General features: G+C 41.7%; 1 long non-coding RNA gene across 1 annotated transcript; it reads right to left on the bottom strand.

Annotated features, from left to right (window-relative positions):
* Positions 1-485: 485 nt before the first annotated feature.
* On the bottom strand, positions 486-6,141 carry LOC146189527 (uncharacterized). Its single transcript, XR_014707658.1, has 2 exons — positions 4,593-6,141; positions 486-708 (listed from the first exon to the last, which is right to left on the bottom strand). It is a non-coding gene; the product is annotated as an uncharacterized LOC146189527 (long non-coding RNA).
* Positions 6,142-8,407: the final 2,266 nt, after the last annotated feature.

Genomic DNA, 8,407 nt, shown 5'->3' on the forward strand with positions numbered 1-8,407 from the left:
GTGAATGTAGAACTAACTCCAGGTGGTAGACATTTCCGGAGCCATCTACATCGGGGCCTGTCACATACGGAGTCGCTTTCGGACGGTGAATTCCATAAACCAACGAAACAACTAATTGCGCTTTGTTTCTCACGTACAAAAACGAGTTAGGAACGTTGTCCCTTTCACTTGCACTCTAATGCCTTCTACCTAATCGTGACTTAGATTAGGTTTTTAAAGGTTCTTCATTATCTTTTTAAGGTCACTGAACTGGTGTCAGGCTGTCAGCAGATGCAGTTATGTGGCAAACGTGTCAGTTGTTTCTATTTAATGGTGTGACGACCTAAGCAGTAGCTGCAGAAAAAAAGCATTGTCCAGTTCCCTGTTATGATGAAAACAAAATGTATACAGAAATTGGTGGGTGGATGTTTGTACGAAACTTGCCCAGGTTCCTCTCTTTGTTGCTTCTCCATTCTGGAGACAGGGACACAAACGATGTTCCAATATCGCAGCTAATATCATTTATTGCTTAAAAGCATGTGCGTTCTTTCTGGCTTCTCAAACAAGCTTCACGTGTTTGCTTGTTAGCGGCTTTCGTTGCCTTCTATTATTTCCACTCACATTTTTTAAAGTCGGCCACTACTGACGGTTTTTGGCACTGTTGTTGATATGCCTGTATGCATTTATTATTTTCCTCGAATGCCCAAAGCAAACAGGGAAGATCACTACCTGTAAAAGAAACCGAATGTGAGAAGCTGTTGAGCGATACATTTGAAATAAACAGCAATGAACCTGTAATTTCACAGGCCAAATAAGTAGAGTAATTTTTTATTGCAGAAAACAATGCATTAGCGCAAATTTGGCGACGAAAACTTTCAAAGAGTTTTGTTTTCTGCCAAAAATTTTGATATATGCAGCCACGTAGAAAATAGGAAGGAATAGTTAACTTTCGGGTGTTTGAAACTATGTACAATTTTCTCTTAAAACCAAGGATGCCACAAACGGCTTCGGTGCATATGGGTAGGTCCTCGGCATAGGGCTTCAAGTATTTATTATCCATGTGCCTAAATGTCTTCTGCCTTCTGTCACCACCATTCATAGTTACAGCATATCTGAGTGTCAAGCTGCGCCTGCACATAAGATTGCCTGTTCGTTGCTCCTAACAAATGCGACTGGTAGTTTCAAAGCCAATGCTGTCTTAGGAAGAGGAATTCATGCTGGTCGGCACCTTCAGATTGGTTCCTAATTTCTCACTTAACGCTTAAATGTGAACAGCATTCCTACATTGTGAAGACTTTGGGCATATAGCTTTCGGGAAAAGGCATATATTATCCACCTTGAAGTAGTCTATCAACATTCTCGTGATTTTGAGCATTCAGAACTTGTTGATTCATGTTTCCAATTTCAAGTTATTGAAAAAACTACCGATTCTAGCTTAACTGTTATTCTGTCTGGGTATTCAAACTAGTTTATTGCTTTTTTATATTTTGCATAAATTTGCGATTTTGTAACGAGGGAAAGAAAAAGCTAGCGTGAAATACCACTATATGATGGATGACGATTATAAGAATGTATATTACTTAGTTTAACGGCTTTAAGTATAATTTATTTAAAATATTGTTATCCCGTGTGGCCAGATGCTGTCATCCTGCCCGCTTCAACACGGCAGCGTGCCAGGAAGACCGCAAGAGTTGCTGTGATTCTACGCATCGTGTGGTCTCTTTTCGTCCTAGTGACGAAGTACTGCTTTGTAAACCCCTACGCACCCATGGCCTTAGTGATAAATTTCAGCGCCGCTATCTCGGTCCCTGCAAGGTCATAAACCAAACTTCCCCAGTGAAATACCAAGTCACACCTGTTGATTCCCCAGACGATTGACACCATCGTGGAACTGAAATTGTTCATGTCTCTCGCTAGAAGACATTTGTGCGCCGTGGTCCATCAGTCGGAAGATTGTGTGAGCCCTCCACGGATCTTCTTTCATTTGTACATACCATGATCTTCTTCTTTCTTTTGTACATACCATAGTCATCGTTCCACGGTGCTGGCTCCGGCACGCGCCTGGGTTCATGATCGGATTAAACCCTGACACGGCATACCCTGTCTTGCCGTCACGACCTTGCCGTCTCGACCTGGCCTTCTTTCACAGTACACACACACACGTGTGTGTGTGTGTGTGTGTGTGTGTGTGTGTGTGTGTGTGTGTGTGTGTGTGTGTGTGTGTGTGTGTGTGTGTGTGTGTGTGTGTGTGTGTGTGTGTGTGTGTGTGTGTGTGTGTGTGTGTGTGTGTGTGTGTGTGTGTGTGTGTGTGTGTGTGTGTGTGTGTGTGTGTGTGTGTGTGTGTGTGTGTGTGTGTGTGTGTGTGTGTGTGTGTGTGTGTGTGTGTGTGTGTGTGTGTGTGTGTGTGTGTGTGTGTGTGTGTGTGTGTGTGTGTGTGTGTGTGTGTGTGTGTGTGTGTGTGTGTGTGTGTGTGTGTGTGTGTGTGTGTGTGTGTGTGTGTGTGTGTGTGTGTGTGTGTGTGTGTGTGTGTGTGTGTGTGTGTGTGTGTGTGTGTGTGTGTGTGTGTGTGTGTGTGTGTGTGTGTGTGTGTGTGACATCCAATGAAGAAATTGGGCACGTGGGAGCAATTACCTGAATTGTATGACTGCAACACCACAGCATGAAAAAACAGGGCTCAGGCGATCCTTCCTCGAACTTGAAGCGAGCTCTTGTTGTTTCTCTTATCTGTGTTCGTGCTGCTGTCCTCTTTTCATTTATGAATCTACATTCCTTCTTTCCCTTCGTTTACATTCATGGTAACTGTAGAAATGTTATCATGCGCATTCCTTTATCTACAATCTAACATAGAATTTAAAAATGGCCCGTGAGTGTCCGGTGGCTAATGTAGAACGTCGCCAGTGGCAACAACTTGAAGAGCGCGGCTTCTCGTCCCATTTCGAGGCCTAATTAAACGCGATAGTATTAAGAGCCCTTGTATTCAGGAGACGATGTGTTATCGTCGGCGCAGTGGTTAACAGTGATGGATATGACCTCATTTGACGATTGCGTCATGAAGCTCAATCATCAGTACGCTATAATGAAATGTCATGTGTCCCTCAACAGTCATGCCAAAAGCGACAAAAGGTGCTCAATAAAACATCTAAGCCCTATCAAAATCAAAATAAAGGTCTCTGCAGGTGAACATATGTTTTATAACAGGATGGATTTTAGCAAATATAAGTTCTAGAAAATTCATTCTGCAGTTCAAACCTATGTGACTCACTTTGCCGACAGGCGGCCTCCTAATGCACACGGTATATTTTCTCGGCTCGTTAATGAAGTGGTTTTATAGATATGCCGTATGGGATTTCCTTAATTTCGGTATAATACGACGTGCTAATGCGCATGTGTACGACAGGCCGATAAGAAGTTACGCCCTCTGACAGAGAGCAACTGTTCCAGTAGATGATAGGCGCTGCATCATGCTATTTAACCGAACGTCAGATTTTACCCCTTTCAGGTAATAATGGCGTTTAGCTGTAATTGTAGCATTCAGCTTTTCGAAGCCTAGATTACCTATTCTGCGGAGTGAATTCATGAAGTGTTGTGGAATTGGACTATTTTGATGATTCGAGCAGGAATAGAATTTTTTAACGCGATAGCTTTTAATAAAGGCCCAATTCAATGAAAACCAGGGCCCGCTTGCACAAAACAATCTTAAGACTGTCTTAGCTAAGTCCAGACTTAACTGGAGTCTAAAGAATAGGCCACTAGCATGGCCGCTTAAGACTGGAGTCAAGACTGGGCTTCAGTCCTGACTTGAATAAGTCGCTTGTATGATTACGACTCTAGTGCTGTCTTGGTTAAGACACAAGGACGCCAGGTGTCTAAGTAGAGAAATGAGGAAAATACAGGGATGCGCTGGCACTGTCCCTGCTGTAAGATGTACACATTCCGTCAATTTTGCGTTGTGTAAAATCCGTGCCATTGCTTTTTGCGGCTTAAGATTGTGTTACGAGGAAAAATGCCCCAAGTGGTTGCTGAGGCCGTTCTGGGAAGCCACTCTGGTGAACATGAACCCGAAGCGTTCGACGTTCGGAACACGAGCCGTCTTAAATAAGCTTGGTCTTTCTAAAGACACCATTTAAGTCTGGACTTAGCTCGGACTTTATCGTGCAAGCCGGCCCAGGTCTCAGCGGCCGTCCCACGCCGAGGACGCGCATGGCACTGGAAGGTGGTAGCTGGCAGCTGACATGGAAGAACGCTAACTGGGCGTATGGTTCTATGACATTACATTTGACAGGAGCTGTCAACTCGCGGTTCCGCTTTCGCATGGAGGATGATATAAAAATAAGCCTGCCTGAGTCGTTTCATTCACGCGACCTGTAGGTACACTGGCGCCTTCATGCGGCTTTGTTATAGGGGCGCTTTATATGTAGGTAGGTATCCAACGCTTTCGTGTCATACCGTTAAACGCGTAGCTTGAATTTTCCCCCTATATTTATATTGACTGGATGTGCAACTCCTCAGATGAGACCGAAACTCCTAGACTTTATTCTATAAGTCATGGACTTGAAGGTACTCAGGTAGTCATTTTTATGATATTACCAAGTAAAATAATTTTATTTTCTTACCTTGAAGAAAGTTCAGAGGTTGTAATATAAGGCAGTCCTCGTCAGCATGTCTTATATATTCGATCTCATTCCATCCCGGCGGTACGTCGTCTGACAGAATGAACAACATTGAAGTTTTAAGTGCAACTCCTTTTGTTGTTTGCATAAAATTAAAGTATATGTAGGAACGTAACAAACCTTATTTTCCTCAATTGAAAATTAAAAAAAAAAGATTCGTCCGCAGAAAGGTCTTAATTTGTCGTGCCAGTGACACATATACTTTCAATTATCTACAATATGAGAAAATTTGATAACAAAATATAAAAATAAGAAACTCGTCCCGGCATGTATAGAAAGGACGCCAACAGTAACTAATAAAAAGATATTTGTTGAAGTCCTTTTTATTATGCGTAATATGGAACAGTTATAAAATGGGGTGAATAATGATCTCGTTAGTGGTACTACAACCCATCTCCAAATTTAGCATCTGAAAATCGATCGCCTGAGCTTTATCGACGGCTGTTTAATATTATTTGTCCTTATGTGCTTTCTTAGCGTTTTACGCAAATATAAAAATGAGGTGGTCGAAATTACACCGGAGCCCTCCACTACGGCACTTCTTTCTCTCTTTCCGCATTCACTCCAACCTTCCTCCCTTCCCTTACGGGACGAGTCAGGTGTCCACAGAGCAAGTATGAAAGATACTGCGCCTTGCCTTCCCTTTGAACCAGTTATTACTATTATTCCCAGCACAGCCCTCATTCATAGCGGCGGACATTGAATATCCTGTCGACATAAATTACGAAATATACATATTGAATGCCACGCCGTGGTTGTGGAGTAGTAAGACGCCCGACTACTGTGCCGGAGTTCCCGGGTTCGAACCCGACCTCGGCGGCTGCGTTTCGATGGAGGCAAAACGAAGAGGCGTCCGTGTGCTATGCGATGTCAGCGCACGTTAAAGATCCAGGTGGTCGAAATTACTCCTTAGCCCTCCACTACGGCTCCTCTTTCTCTCTTCTCACGTTCATTCCCACCTTCCTCCCTTCCATTACGGTGCGGTTCAGGTGTCCACAGGGCAAGTGTGACAGATACTGAGCCTTTCCCTTTCTGTGAACCAACTATTATTATTATTATTATTATTATTATTATTATTATTATTATTATTATTATTATTATTATTATTATTATTATTATTATTATTATTATTATTATTATTACATAAGAATTGCTTACTCTATATCAGCGTTGAATTTTTTAAAGCTGCGCCGCCTTCCTTCGGAGACGCTCCTTGAGTGGCTGTTGCTTAACACGTGCTAGACATTTCGAAAGCTTGCTCTTATATGAAAAAAACAACTTATTTTTTAATATTCTGAAGTGGCTAACCTGAATATGGCTACCTTGCTTGATCAGTTATGACAGTACTGGATGTATGACTCTCCTAGAAGATAAAAGCTGACTGTTGGTGCCACTATATCAATATATTGAAGTAGAAGGTTTGGTTTGGTTTGGTTTGGTTTGGTTTGTGGGGTTTAACGTCTAAAAGCAATTCAGGCTATAAGAGACCGTAGTGGAGACTCCGGAGATTTCGACTGGGGTTCTTTAACGTGGATTGACATAGCACAGCACACGGGCGCCTTACTTTTCACCTCCATCGAAAAAAGATGTCTCCACTCGAATACTTGCCTAAACCTGCTGACGTGTATATCGCTTTATAACATAAATAGAACTGGCCTGAAAACATCCTTGGGTATTCATCAATAAGAATTTTAGTACCACCACATGATAGCTATATTACACCACATTTCCTGCCACCTCTCTTGATAAAGAGACCAACTGACAAGAGTTCCGCTTTTACCAGCATTATTAATGTTTACAGCGCGTACAAAATTTCAATACAACGATTTAGCTTTTTGCAAAACAGGAAGCAAGATACGTTCATAAAAGTCACTTTCCGAAACCTATATACCATGGCAGTGTGCTCCTGTGCTTGATAGAACATTGCAGCGTATAATAGGATCAAGTTATCGCGCGTATAAAGCAATTGCAGGCAAATCTTTGCTTCAAGCGGGCATTATAAACACGAGCTGACATTATTCTCGTCCTTTATATTTTCGAAATAAAGGCCTATTCTTTATACTAAAATTAATGATAATATTACAGTACGTAGTCCGTTCAGCACTTATACATTGCATTCAGGTTGTGCTTGACAATATATCAAAGAACAATTTATTTTTGAGCTGATTATATACTGTACGGTTATTGATCGTGGGGTCCTGTACGTAAATTAATGCGAGTAACAACTTCTCCTTGATGCACAGACCAACGACAGTGGACGCGTAATAAGTCATTCTCGAGCGTACAGACCATCCTTTCATGGCCACTCCTTCTCCGCACCCATATAACCTCCGAACCTTTCCATTGCAACAAATAAACAATATTGCTTATATCTAAGCTGCGGTGCCTTCTGCATACTTTACAAATCATATTAGTCTTTCCATTGCATATAATTAAACGATATTGTTTATATCTAAGCGGCGGTACCTTCTACACTCTTTACAAACTATATTAGTCTCACTTATTCTCACATTTTCTACCCACGCACGTCACGAGGAAAGGTAGACGCAGCAGCTCATTCCATTGCACGTGGCAAATATTTGACACATCTGCTAACTTTTGACACAGCTCCTGTAATGAACTGGACAATGGACCATCCCACCCATCAATAATGCCGAAGACCTCTCATGGCGGATCGCGGTATGCTATAAGTATATTCTTAATACATAACGAGATCGGCTATCTCTATAATATTCGCTTAACCGATCAAATATATAATATATCCGAATTAAGTAGAGGAAATACACGCAATGCATACGGAGCGGATTCCTTCAGGTACAAACTTTCTTGCGCCATGTGTAACACTTAGAAACATTCGTAATCATTCTGCTGTCCTTTGCGATTTAGCCCTCTGATCACGCCCCCTGCGAACTTCTATACCTGTCTCATGGCATTCCGTGGCCTTATGCACCAACGTAAGTCAGCATTATTTGGTACAAACCAGACAAATTTACTGCAACAACATGATTAAAATATTTTGTGAACTCCAATGAAAAATTATTTGCCACCATGTAGACACATATCCATATCCGGCCGGTAGGGCTAAATACCCTCCTAACTTTTTTTTTGTTTTTGAATTTTGACCATTTCCAGCCTTCCCTTCTATGCCACATTGCCTCTTTGCGTTGATAGTTCCAGTTCATCTAGTCATTTTCTCCTCCACCAAAGCGGCAGTCCCTGCTAGTCTAGGGACAGCTGGATTGCTTATGCCTTTAATAATCTTGCAGAGCGCATACTGAAATTTAAATGTCATAAACAATTTTCTGTCTCGTTGTTTCTTTCTAGTAATATGTTTTGGTCATATTTAATTAGGCTACTGATTTTAATCAAAATACCAATGAAGAAAATATTTTTCTCAGCCACTCTAATGGTTTCCTCATTAATATGTAGCGATTAACGGGAGTTTTAATTTCGTATTCTTTTCTTTATAAGGAACATCTTTATTTTGATGTTCCACTTCAGTCAGTGGCACTTTCTGACCATTAAAACTGCCCCTTTAAGAGGGCAAATTTGATGCCCGGAAGACTATTGTTATTTAGGGAATTGGTATTTTAGTCTCCGAGGCCCAAACGATCCTGGCGGTGACCAGGCTGCTAGAGCGTAAGTCCGTTTTCTTTCCAAAAAAACGAGGTTTGCCAGCCAGTTGAGTTCGAGCCTCGAAGTCATTTAGGCAGTAATATATCCTTGCTGGCCCTTTCTAATGTGCAGCGAGAAAATAC

Source organism: Amblyomma maculatum, chromosome 5, assembly GCF_055883805.1.
Source record: "Amblyomma maculatum isolate TAMU_Amacu chromosome 5, ASM5588380v1, whole genome shotgun sequence".
Classification (NCBI taxonomy): Eukaryota; Metazoa; Arthropoda; class Arachnida; order Ixodida; family Ixodidae; genus Amblyomma; species Amblyomma maculatum.